The 13,895-nt window shown below is 40.5% G+C and overlaps 1 pseudogene; it reads left to right on the top strand.

The window, feature by feature from the left end:
• Window positions 1-238: 238 nt before the first annotated feature.
• Window positions 239-13,895, top strand: part of LOC132253130 (uncharacterized) — a 157,294-nt pseudogene continuing 143,637 nt past the window's right edge.

Genomic DNA, 13,895 nt, shown 5'->3' on the forward strand with positions numbered 1-13,895 from the left:
TCCATCAATGCTCAGCTCAATCAAAAAATTGATAGTGTAGAGAGTACATTGAACAAAAGGATGGATGGAATGCAAAATGATCTATATCAAAATATAGATAATCTCTATTACTCAATCTTAAGGCTTACCAATCTCAACATAGTGCAAGAGAAAATTTCCTTCGCAACCTCATCAAAATCCCAAGGGTATCCATGAAGTGGAGGCTTAGGGGGGAGAATCTTCACAGGTAAGGGAAGTTAAAGTAGTGATCACTCTAAGGAGTGGTAAAGAGGTTGATCTGCCTACATCCAAGCCAGAACATGAACCACAAAGTGAAGCAGAGAAAGAGAAGAGGGAGGAAATCAAAGGAAACAGGAAAGGGAATAGTATAAAGAAGGAGGACCTTGAAGCTACTGTGAATGAAGAACCGGAGAGGACCATCAACCAGAAAGATCTAATGAAGAAACATATGCCTCCATCATTCCCACAAGCTTTGCATGGAAAATAGGGAATCAACAACGCATCAGCAATTCTTGAAGTGTTGAGGCAAGTGAAAGTTAACATCCCTTTGCTAGACATGATCAAACAAGTTCTGACTTATGCAAAATTCTTGAAGTACTTATGCACTATAAAAAGAGGGTTGAATGTGAGTAAGAAAGCCTTCCCAACTGAGCAAGTAAGTTCCATTATACAATGCAAGTCTCCAATAAAATACAAAGATCCTGGCAGTCCTACCATCTCAGTGATGATTGGAGAGATGTGTGTGGAGAAAGCTTTGTTGGACTTGGGGGCAAGTGTGAATTTGCTACCTTACTCTGTCTACAAGCAATTGGGACTTGGAGAGTTGAAGCCAACATCAATCACTCTATCTCTAGCAGATAGATCTGTGAAAATTCCAAGAGGCATGATTGAAGATGTCCTAGTTCAAGTTGACAAATTCTACTACCTAGTGGATTTTGTTGTTCTTGATATGGACCCGGTTGCTAAAGGAACTAACTGTATTCCTATCATACTGTGAATACCATCCCTAGCTACATCAAATGCTATCATCAATTGTAGGAATTGAGTCATGAAACTTACATTTGGCAACACGACGTTAGAGCTCAACATCTTCTATATGTGCCAGAAACAATTCCATCCGAAATAAGAAGAAGGACTAGAAGAGGTGTGCATGATAGACAACCTAGTGGAAGAGCATTGTCATCAGAAAATCCTAGAAGATTTGAATGAGAGTCTTGGTGATCGTGATGAAGGGTTACCTGAACCCTCAGATTTGCTTGCTACTCTGGCCATCACTTTTCAAAGATGCCCTCACCGTGTGCAGGAGTTGTGACAAATGCTAGAGGCTTAGGAAATTAACACGTAAGAACATGATGCCTTTGAACCCGATTTTAATAGTTGATCTTTTTTATGTATGGGGCATTGACTTCATGAGACAACTTCCTATGTCCTTTGGCTATTCCTACATCTTGGTAGGAGTGGGTTATGTTTCTAAATGGGTTGAAGCGATCCCGTACAAATGCAATGATCACAGAGTTGTTCTCAAATTTCTCAAAGAGAACATCTTTTCTAGATTTGGAGTACCCAAGGCCATAATCAGTGATGGAGGTACTCATTTTTGTAACAAGTCATTCGAAACTCTCTTAGCCAAGTACGAGGTGAAGCATAAGGTAGCTACACCTTACCACCCTCAGACTTCTGGGCAAGTTGAGTTAGCAAACCAGGAAATCAAAAACATACTAATGAAGGTGGTGAATACAAGCAGAAGAGATTGGTCTGTTAAGCTTCATGATTCACTATGGGCTTACAGAACATCTTACAAGACCATTTTTGGAATGTCTCCTTATCGCCTAGTCTATGGCAAAGTGTGTCATCTTCCCGTTGAAGTGCAATACAAAGCTTGGTGGGCAATCAAGATGCTCAACATGGACTTGAACAGAGTCGACATGAAGAGATTTCTAGACCTTAATGAGATGGAGGAACAGAGAAATGACACCTACAATAACTCAAACATTGCAAAACAAAGATTGAAAAGGTGGCATGATCAGTTAGTCTCCCGCAAAGAATTCCAGAAGGGACAAAGAGTCTTGTTGTATGACTCTAGGCTCCACATCTTTTCGGAAAAATTGAAATCAAGATGGATAGGTCCGTTTACTATACAACAAGTGTATTCAAATGGAGTAGTCGAACTACTCAATTCCAACAACACTGGAAGTTTCAAAGTCAATGGCCAATGTCTCAAGCCATTCCTGGAGCCTTTTTCTCAAGACAAGGAGGAAATCAACCTCCTTGAGCCACATCAAGCTTAAAAAGACAAATGGTCAGATGGACTTAGTTTGTCGGAAGACACTAAGTCCATATTTTTTATTTTAATATTAATTTCATGTTTTATTGATTTAGTATATGTTTTAAATTGAAATTTCTTGCTTTAATTTTATTTTGCTAAGACTTAATTTAATTTTTGATCAATTGCAGGTGAATTCCAAAACAGATGGAAAAACTTTTCAAATTTTTTATGGAGGAGGAAAAATAGAGCAATTCGCAGGGCATGCGAAAATTTCATAACCCCAAATCCACCTTGCGAAAATTTCGCAACCCCAAATCCACCTTGCGAAAATTTTGCAACCCCACATCCACCTTGTGAAAATTTTGCAACCTCAAATGCACTTTGCAAAAATTTTGCAAACCAAAAATAACTTTGCGAAAGTTTCTCAAGGGCTGCGAAAAATTCGCAAACCAGTTTTGCCTTGCGAAATCCCTTGTGAATTTTGAAAAGCCCATGCAAACTCATTTAGCAACCCAACTTTGCCTTGCGAAAGCCTTGCGAAATTTAAAAAAAAAAGGTTGCGAACTTAGTTCGCAACTCAAAAACCCATTTCGCAACCTTGCGAATTCCAACGGTCTCTGTGCAAAATGCCAATGATCAGAGGAAAATCAAAAGGTCACTTAACCAAGCCTATTTAAAGGCCTCCCGCTGTCCAATCTGCCTCTATTCATTTCGCAAGCCCATCTGCTCCTTGCAAAACCCTACACCACCTTGCGAATTGGCTTTCTCTCCATTCCACGCCTCGCGCCCACCCATTTGAAGAAGCGACCTACACCTCTCACCCCATTTTGGCCATGACGCACATCAGAGGAGGCCATACTGACCCTTCAGCATCGCGTGAGGCCAGGCCAAGAGCCTCCTCTCCTCAGGATTCACCTCAAGCACCGACCGTTCCGTCTTCTGAGGGTGGGGTGCTTTCTAGCTCTCTTCAGCGCTGATATGCGACACGGAGACCATCGACTTCTCCGTCCCCTAAGCCATCAGTACACCGCATTCCACCTAAGAGAGCCAGGACCTCGGGCCCTGGAGAGACGTCTAGACATGCACAACCTCTTCCTTAGGCCCTAGTGGATTCTCAGTGTCCTTCCGACATTGCTCCGGAAGCCATCATCAAGAGGCCTATGGTCATCACGTCGCCCATTGAGGGCAATTCAGATTATAGAGCCAGGTCATTTCATTCCGAGCTCTATTTCGACATTGAGGCCATGCAGTAGCAGCCGGAGCTTTGGGATTCATTTGAATTGCTTCAAAGGTACCATCTCGAGCGCTTTATGACTCCTAAGGAGTTCTTTTACCCCAGAGTGGCGATGGACTTCTATCAGTCCATGACTACTCGGCGCACCCAGAGTCCTACCGCCATTCATTTCAGCATTGACGGGTGCCAAGGTATCCTAGAGGCTAGGCACATTGCTGAGGCTCTCCATATTGATTTTGAGCCAGAGGATCCAGCACATTTTCGGGAGTAGTCCCCTATATCTCAGCGGGACATGGTCCGCATCCTATCCAATGGGACTTCTAGAGATTCATTCCTTCTACGTAAGGAGCTTCCATCTGGGATGCTCCTAGTAGATGTGTTGCTGCAAGCCAACATTTTTCCTCTTCAGCACCTACTGCAGAGACGATGAGCCATCCTGGACGGGTTATTGAGGATATCGGAGGGCTTCTATCTCGGGCCACATCACCTGATTATGGCCGGTCTCCTCCATTTTGAGGAGAAAGTTCACAGGAAGCAGCTACAGAGAGCCGACACTATTCCACTATTATTTATGAGGCTGATCTGTTACATATTGGAGCACATGGGTTATCCTACTGAGCCCCACCTTGAGCGTCGCCACCATTGTCGAGAGTATTTCACTCACGACAAATGGACACAATTGGCGGGTTATTCAGCACCTGTAGCACCACCACCTAAGCTAGCATCTCCAGTGGCACCACAGGCTGAGCAGCAAGATGAGCTTCCCACAGAGTTTGTACCACCTTCCCCTGCAGCACCACCTATGCCTGAGGCCACCTCTACTGATCCTCCTGCTACACCTCATGTTCCACCAGTTGCACCTCCTACATCGGAGGCCTCCATCACCATATCTGCCATGGAGTTTTGTGCCATGGTACATTTGTTCCAGACACTGACCAATACACATAATGTTTTATTCTGATAGATGGCCGACATATGTGCTCAGTAGGACCAACATACTGCTATCATTCCTCATATTCAGCAGCATCTGGGACTCTTGCCACCACCTCAAACTGACATTCCAGGACCATCAGAACCCATAACTCCAGCTAAGGAGACCACCAGAGCCAATGTCCCACCCCAAGCCACTCAAGAGGCAACCATAGAGCCATCATCTCCACCAGAGAGCCCCGCTACTTGATCATTTCTTTATTTTATTTTGTATTTACTTGTTTTAATATTTTATATTCTGGGGTTGGATGTATTACATGATCATATTTCACATTGTACTTTCTCAGAGTAATATATACATATCAATTTTGTTTGTACTTGGCAATTTTTTCTATTGCCTGTACTCATTACTCTTTTGTTTTTTGAATCATGTGGTTTCTTTTATATGACTCAGACTCAATGTCACTCAGGTGGTACCACTTCCTCCCTTTATTTACAATCGCTCTTGCCACATTAAGGGCAATGCTGATCTTGGTTGGGGGGAAGAGTTAAGGAAGGAAGTTTTGTTAATAATGCTAATTTATTTTGTTAAGTTAGTACTTTTCGCTTAATTTTAAAAGTTTTTACTCTACTCTCCATGATTATTAAGGAAAATTCTCAAAATGAAATGGGAGAAATTGAATTCTTACCTTTTTACTTGAATATTAGAGTTCGTATTATGCTTATTAAAGTTGATGAATTATTGAAACTCTTATTGATTTCAACCTTATTTCTTCCATTTTAATCTTACCACACACTATGCACATTAGGTTCCGATTATAAGATGAAAAACTATCTCACCACCCCCTGAACTTAGGAAAATTTAGACTTGGTACCTTTGACCTCGTTTTAATAGTGTTGGGACACCTGATAAAAGGCCAATGAGCCTTTGAAAAATAAGAAGAAAAAGAACAAAGTGTTGCACTTGCCTTGAAACCCGAGCAAGGTCTGAGGGGTATATGGTGAAAATCTTTAAAACCCAGTGCCCTAAGCCTTGATTGGTTGGGATCCACCGACCTCAATGCTCGTTACAAGGGTGAATAGGTGGAGTTTAACATATTGTAGGTGATTGGGTATTAAATTTCAATTTCAAAAGTCCGGGGTAAAATCCGAGGAGTTAGAGGTCAAAAGATCCTTAAAGCTTGATGCCCTAAACCTTGATTGGTTGGGAGTCATCGATGGATCCCCGTTACATGGACACTTTAGAAAACAATACCTTTAGCATTGCACGCCTACAATGAAAAAATTGTGAAATAAAAGAGGTGCATTCTTAACCTATTGGAGGTTGGTCAATTTGCTTAAGTTTGAGTAAGAACTAGGTTGGGGGGAGAGATTAGTTCATAGTACTATATTCGGAAACTAATAAGCTTAACACATAGATTTTTATGGAAGAGTAATGATTGAGCCTAGGAGAGTGGAAATCCTTTTAATACTTAAATTTGCATAATGCCTACTCTTGATGAATTATGATCAGGTAAGATATTTGATATACTCTTGTTGAAGGTTGGGTTTTGCTTCTTTAATGTTCCATGTGAAAGTATACTTTACATCATGCCACTTATGATTTTTTGGAATGATTAATATGATTTTGTAAATTATTTTACTGTCTATTTTTCTTTATCTCTCCTTCATTGCTAAGGCACTAGCAAAATGTCAGTTGGGGGGAGTGATTACCACTCAAAATGTGCTCTTTTATAGCTTCTTATAAACTCTTTTAAACACTTTTGAGTAGTATTTATTACCTTTTAACTCAATTGGCACATTAAGGACCCTTTGCAAGTGTTACTAATCAGTTTTTGGCAAGTTTTGGTATTTTTGATAGCTCTTTGATCATTAAAACAAGCCAAGAATAAGGGAGAACTTGGTATAGTCCATGGCAAAGCAAGATTGAAGCTAAATTACACGAAGAATCCAAGTTTTAGGAGACCTTCGAAGCCTTTTCCAAATCAATCAAGTATGCAAGGAAGAGAATTAGAGAAGGAATATAACATTCAATAATTTTGCAACCCCTTGCGAAATATTCACAAGCTTGTGAATTGCCCAAGAAGGAATTTCGCAAGCCTTGCAAAACTAAGAGTGAATTTCGCAAGCCTTGCAAAACTGAGGGTGAATTTCGCAAGCCTTGCGAAATTGAGGGTGAATTTCGGAACCTCTTGCGAAATTTTCGCAAGCCAAAAGGAATTTCGCAAGCCTTGCGAAACTGATGAATTTCGCAACCCCTTGCAAAATTTTCACAAACCAGAATGCCTTGCAAAATCTTATTGTAATCTTCAGATATTTTTTCACCGACTCTGTTAGATTTTTATCTCAACATATCTTGTGTAATTACCTATTCTCTCCTTGTAATCATCTAAAGATCTTTTTAGATATCTAGGATATCTAATTGAGGGGTTAAAAATATCTCTCTATATATGTCTTAAGTTATCTCTTTTTGTAATATCTCGGAATCTCGGAAGAAATTCTTGGGGATCACTTGTACGTTCTTTTTAGTAAGAAATATATAGAGCTTTGCTCTACCTTACCTACTCATTTTGTATTTATTTTCTTTCTAACCAAACAACCTCTGAGGCTATTTTCTCAGTGGATGAGTGGCTAGTCTTTTTGTTTCTTGGACTGAAGGAAGCTAGGTAAGGGATCCAGATACAAAGGTGGGAGTTTTCCTTGTTTCAGTTTTAAATGAAGAGAAGGTGTGACCCGTTAATGGTTTTTATCTTTTTAGTTGACTTAAAATCCCTTAAAATCACTTGGGCCAATACTTGGTAAGCTTTTCGAACTCCATCCATTGAGATCCATTAGTTATCTCTTACGAGCCTTTGGGAGGTGGTTTAAAGGTAGGATTACCTAGAATAGCCAACACTTGGTAAGCTTTCGGACTCCTAGGAGACATCCATTAGTTATCTCTTGTGAGCTTTTAAAGGGTAATCCAAGGTTAAGAATCACCTTGAATGGCCAATACTAGGTGAGAGGTATGAACCATTAAAAGATGATTCAGTGAGAGGGTTTTAGTGTTTGAAACCATTAATGGGAAGCAACTGTAACACACCGGTTCGGGAAATAACTATAGGTTAAATCCCTAATGAGAGGAAAAGATTCGGAATCTCCCCTTTTGTATAAGGAACCTGAACCTAGTGACCTGAAACTCCAAGAAACCTTTCTTTGTAATTAATCTCAGTTACTATTTTTTGTTAGCTTAAAACCAACATTATGTTTTCTTTTAAAGCTAACTCATAAAAGAAAAACCACCATTTCAGTGTTGTAACTAATATCACATGTGAAATGATAACCCATCCCTATGGACGATCCTAGAACCACTATGGTATGCTAGCTATGCTACCCTAGTATATGGTGAATTAGGTTTATAAATTTTGTTGATAACTCCCGTCTGAGGACAGAATCAAAGGTACACCAATTGGGGACGAATCATGAATCGTAGTCTTTCATGTCATTCACAACTCTAAGTTGTTCATAGCATCAAGAGTCTTAAGCTCATGACCCAAAGTCGTGCATCTCAATCATAGCCTAAATTTGTTCATAGCATCTAAAGCCCTAAGCTCACGACCTAGAGTACCTCATGTATTCCACAACCCTGAGCTATTAATAGCATCTCAAGCCTAGAGCTCATGACTCGGAGATATTCATGTCAACCACAACCTAGAGCTATTTATAGAATTTACAACCCTAAGCTCAAAACCTAGAGTGGTTAATGTAATCCATAGCCCTGAGTTGTTCATAGCATCTAAAGCCCTTAGCTCAATACCCAGAGTCATTAATGTCTACCATAACCTAGAGCTATTCATAGCATCAGGGCCCTGAGCTCACGACCCAAAGTTGTTCATGTCATCTAGAGCTCTGAGCTCACGATACAGATTCATTCATGTAAACCACGCCTAACGTTGTTCATAGCATTTAGAGCCTTGAGCTCACAACTTAAAGTATCCCATGTTATACACAACCCTTAGCTGTTCATAGCAACTAGAGCCTTAAGCTCACAATCGAGAGTCTTTCATGTCAACCATCACCCTGAGTTATTCATAGTATTTACAAAGCAAAACTCATAACTCGTAGTTTTTCATGTCATTGACAACACTAAGTTGTTCGTAGGATCAAGAGCACTGAGCTCACGAGCCGGAGTCGTTCATCTCAACCATCACCCAAAGTTGCTCATAGCTTCTAGATCCCTGAGCTCATGACCTAGAGTACCTCATGTCTTCCACAATCCTAATCAATTAATACCATTTAGATCCTAGAGCTCATGTCTCAGAGTCGTTCATGTCAACCATAACCCAAAGTTGTTCATAGCATCTAGAGTCATGAGCTCACAACTCGGAGTCTTTCATGCCAAGCATAACTTGGAACTGTTCATTGCATCTAGGGCCCTAAGCTCATGACCAAGAGTTGTTCATGTCATCAACAACTCTGAGCTATTCATAGCATCTAGATCCTTGAGCTCATGACACAAATTCATTCATGTCAATCACAACCCAACGTTGTTCATAACATTTAGAGCCCTGAACTCACAACCAAGAGTATCCCATGTTATATACAACAATTAGTTGTTCATAGCAACCATAACCCTGAGTTGTTCATAATATCTACAACATTGAGCTCATGACTCGTAGTTTTTTATGTCATTGACAACTCTATGTTGTTCGTAGCATAAACAGCCCTTAGCTCACGACCTAGAGTCATTCATCTCAACCATAGGCCAAATCTATTCATAACATCTAAAGCCCTAAGATCATGACCTAAAGTACCTCATTTCTTCCACAATCCTAAGCTATTAATAGCATCTAGAGCTTGAAGCTCATGATTCAGAGTCCTTCATGTCAACCACAACCCAGAGTTCTTCATAACATTTAGAGCCCCGAGCTCAAGGCCTAGAGTGGCTAATGTCATCCCCAACCTTGAGTAGTTCATGAAATCTAAAGCCATGAGCTCACAACTCAAAGTCTTTCATGCCAAGCACAACTTAGGGTTGTCCATTGCATCTATGGCCCTGAGTTCATGACCCAAAGTTGTTCATGTAATCCACAACTCTGAGTTGTTCATAGCATCTATAGCTCTGAGCTCCTGACATAGATTCATTCATGTGGACCGCAGTCCAACGTTGTTCATAGCATTTAGAGCCTTGAGCTCACAACCAAGAGTATCCCATGTTATACACAACCCTTAGCTATTCATAGCAAGTAAATCCTTTACCTCATGATCGAGAGTCATTCATGTCTACCATCACCTTGAGTTGTTCATAGTATTAGCAACGTAAAGCTCATGACTCGTAGTCTCTCATGTCAATGACAACACTAAGTTGTTCATAGCATCAAAAGCTCAAGAGCCAAAGTCGTTCATCTCAACCATAGCCTAGAGTTTTTCATTGCACATAGAGCCCTTCGTCACTACCTAGAGTACCTCATGTCTTCCATAACCCTGAGCTATTAATACCATATAAAGCTTAGAGCTCAGGACTCAAAGTCATTCATGTCAACCACAACCCAGAGTTGTTCATAGCATTTAGAGCCCTGGGCTAAAGACGTAGAGTAGCTAATGTCATCCATAGCCCTGAGTTATTCCTAGCATTTAGAGTCATGAGCTCACAACTCGGAGTCTTTCATGCCAATCATAACCTGGAGTTGTTCATTGCATCTAAGGCCCTGAGCTCATGACCCAAAGTTGTTCATGTCATCCATAAATCTGAGTTGTTCATAGCATCTAGAGCCCTGAGCTCACGACACAGATTCATTCATGTAAATCATGGCCCAACGTTGTTCATAGCCTTTAGAGCCCTGAGCTCACAACCAAGAGTATCCTATGTTACACACAACCCTTAATTGTTCATAGCAACTAGAGCCTTGAGCTCACAATCGAGAGTCATTCATGTCAACCATCACCCTGAGTTGTTCATAGTATTTATAGTGCAAAGCTCATGACTCGTAGTTTTTCCTGTCATTGGCAACACTAAGTTGTTCGTAGGATCAAGATCACTAAGCTCATGAGCCGGAGTTGTTCATCTCAACCATCACCCAAAGTTGTTCATAGCATCTAGATCCCTCAGCTCATGACCTAGAGTACCTCATGTCTTCCAGAACCTTGATCTATTAATACCATCTAAAGCCTAGAGCTCATGTGTTAGAGTCGTTCCTAGAGTTGTTCATAGCATTCAAAGCCTTGAGCTAAAGACCTAAAGTGGCTAATGTCATCTACAGTCATGAGTTGTTCATATCATCTAGAGTCATGAGCTCACAACTTGGAGTCTTTCAGGCCAAGCACAACCTGGAACTGTTCATTGCATCTAGGGCTAGGGCTCTAGAGACAAATTCATTCATGTCAACCACAGCCCAACGTTGTTCATAGCATTTAAAGCGCTGAACTCATGACCAAGACTATCCCATGTTATACACAACCCTTAGCTGTTCATAGAAACTAGAGCCTTGAGCTCACAATCGAGAGTCATTCATGTCAACCATAACCCTGAGTTGCTCATAGTATCTCTAGCACTAAGCTAATGACTCATAGTTTTTTATGTCATTGACTACTCTATGTTGTTCGTAGCATCAAGAGCCCTCAACTCATGAGCCAGAGTCACTCATCTCAACCATAGGCCAAATCTATTCATAGCATCTAAAGCCCTAAGGTTAGGACCTAGAGTAATACAAGTCTTCCATAACCCTGAGCTATTAATAGCATCTAGAGCTTGGAGCTCATGACTCGGAGTTGTTCATGTTAACCATAACCCATAGTTGTTCATAGCATTTAGAGCCCTGAGCTCAAGACCTAGAGTGGCTAATGTCATCCATAGCCTTGAGTTGTTCATAGCATCTAAATCCATGAGCTCACAACTCGGAGTCTTTCATGCCAAGAACGACCTAGGGTTGTCCATTGCATCTAAGGTCATGAGCTGATTACCCAGAGTTGTTCATGTAATCCACAACTCTGAGTTGTTCATAGCATCTAGAGCGTTGAGCTCCTGATACAGATTCATTCATGTGAACCGGAATCCAACGTTGTTCATAGCATTTAGAGCCCTGAGTTCACACACAAGAGTATCCCATGTTATATGCAACTCTTAGTTGTTCATATCAACTAAAGCCTTCACCTCACGATCGAGAGACCTTCATGTCTACCATCACCCTGAGGTGTTCATAGTATTAACAGCGCAAAGCTCATGACTCGTAGTCTTTCATTTCATTGACAACACTAAGCTGTTCATAGCATCAATAACACTGAGCTCATGAGCCGAAGTCATTCATCTTAACCATAGCCCAAAGTTTTTCATAGCATCTAGAGCCCTTCGCTCACTACCTAGAGTACCTCATGTCTTCCACAACCTTGAGCTATTAATACCATATAGAGCCTGGAGCTCACTACTCGGAGTTGTTCATGTCAACCACAACCCAGAGTTGTTCATAACATTTTAAGCCCTGAGCTAAAGACCTAGAGCGGCTAATGTCATATAGCCCTAAGTTTTTCATGGCATCTAGACTCATGAGCTCACAACTCGGAGTCTTTCATGCAAAGTTGTTCATTGCATCAAGGGCCCTGAGCTCACGACCCAGTGTTGTTCATGTCATCGATAACTCTAAGTTGTTTATAGCATCTAGAGCCTGAGGTCATGACACAGATTCATTCATGTCAACTAGAGCCCAATGTTCTTCATATCATTTAGAGCCCTGAGCTCACAACTAAGAGTATCCCATGTTATACACAACCCTTAGATGTTCAGAGCAACTAGAGCCTTGAGGTCACGATCGAGAGTCGTTCATGTCAACCATAACCCTGAGTTATTTATAGTATCTGATTACTACTAAAAAAGTGCTATTTCATAGCTTGTAATTAACTCTTTTAAACACTTTTGAGTAGTAGTTATTGCCTTTTAACCCAATTAACATGTTAAGGACCCTTGCAATCAATTCTAATCAAATTGTGTTAAGTTTTGGTGTTTTGATAGCTTTTTGATCACCAAAGCAATATGAGATTGAGGAGAGTTATTTGGAATCCATGGCAAAGCAATGGAAAGCTCAAATTCATGAAGAACCAAGCTTTGGAGCTCCATAGCCCTTTTTCCAAAGTCATTCAAAGTATGCAAGGAAAGAACAACGGAGAGAGGAAAAACAGAGTGAAGAAAATAGAGGACAGAAGTTGTAGTCTTCTTTCATACTTTTGGAGCACTTCCTGAAGTCCATTTTCTACATTCTATATACCATTTCAAAGCTCAAGAAGTCAAAAATCCAATGCTTTAAACAGTGTGCGATTTGGAGTTGAAACGAAGGAGTTACATCCATTGCAAGCCGATCACTCCAAGCTGAAGGAAGATTTTTGCACGGCTGCGAAATCAGCCTTTTGCTGCGAGAATTTCGCAGCCATTTTGCACAGTGCACTGGTGTTCTCCTAAAGTTTCCCGATAGTTGCAACCGACTCTTTTAGATATTTTCTTCAGATATTTTTGTATAAATTTCCATTCTTCTCCTTGTAATCCACCAACCATAAGATTTCTTAGCTAGATAGGTTGGAAAAACTTCTCTATATATATTCCCTTGCATCCATTGTAATAGATATCATATATAGAATCAACGAACAGAGCACTTGCTCTGTTTTTCATATATATTCTTGTTTTCTCATTAGTTTTCTTTCTAGCCAATCAAACTCTGAGGATTTTTCCTCAGATGATGAGAGGCTAGGCTTTTCGTCTCTTGGAGTGAGGAAATCCGGGTAAGTTTCCACATGCATAATTTGGAAGTTTTGTTGTTTTAGTTTTTAATGAAGAGAAAGTGTGACCCGTTAATGGTTTTTATCTTTTTAGTTAACTTAAAACGCCTTTAAATCACCTGGGCCAACACTTGGTAAGGCAAGTGATCTCCAACCATAGAGATGCACTAGTTTACCCCTTGCGAGCCTCTGGGAGGTGACTTGTAGGTAGGATTTTCTGGAATTGCCAACACTTGGTAAGATTTTGGACTCTAAGGAGACATCCATTAGTTATCTCTTGCGAGCTTGAGAAGGGAAGTCCAAGGTTAAAGATCATCTTGAATGGCAAGTGCTAGGTTAGAGGCATGAGCCATTGCAAAGTGCATCAGTGAGAGGGATTTAGTGTTTGAACCCATTAATGGGAAGCATCTGTATAACACCGGTTGGAGAAGGAACTATATGTTAATTCTCTAATGCGAGGAAAAGAAACAAGTGACCGGAACTCCCTTTTTGTATGAGGAACCTGAGCCTAGTGATCTGAACTCCAAGAAACACTTTTCTTTGTAAGTAAAATCAGTTATTATTTTTGGTTAGTTTAAACCAAACCTTTTTCATTCAAACATCTTTATGTTTTCTTTTAAAGCTAACCTTGAAATGAAAAGGCACCAATTCAACTTTGAATTAATATCATTTGTGAAGTGAAAACCCATCCCAGTGAACGATCCTAGAGCCACTATGCTATAGTAG

The sequence above is a fragment of the Vitis vinifera genome, chromosome 18 (genome assembly GCF_030704535.1).
Source record: "Vitis vinifera cultivar Pinot Noir 40024 chromosome 18, ASM3070453v1".
NCBI classification, from domain to species: domain Eukaryota; kingdom Viridiplantae; phylum Streptophyta; class Magnoliopsida; order Vitales; family Vitaceae; genus Vitis; species Vitis vinifera.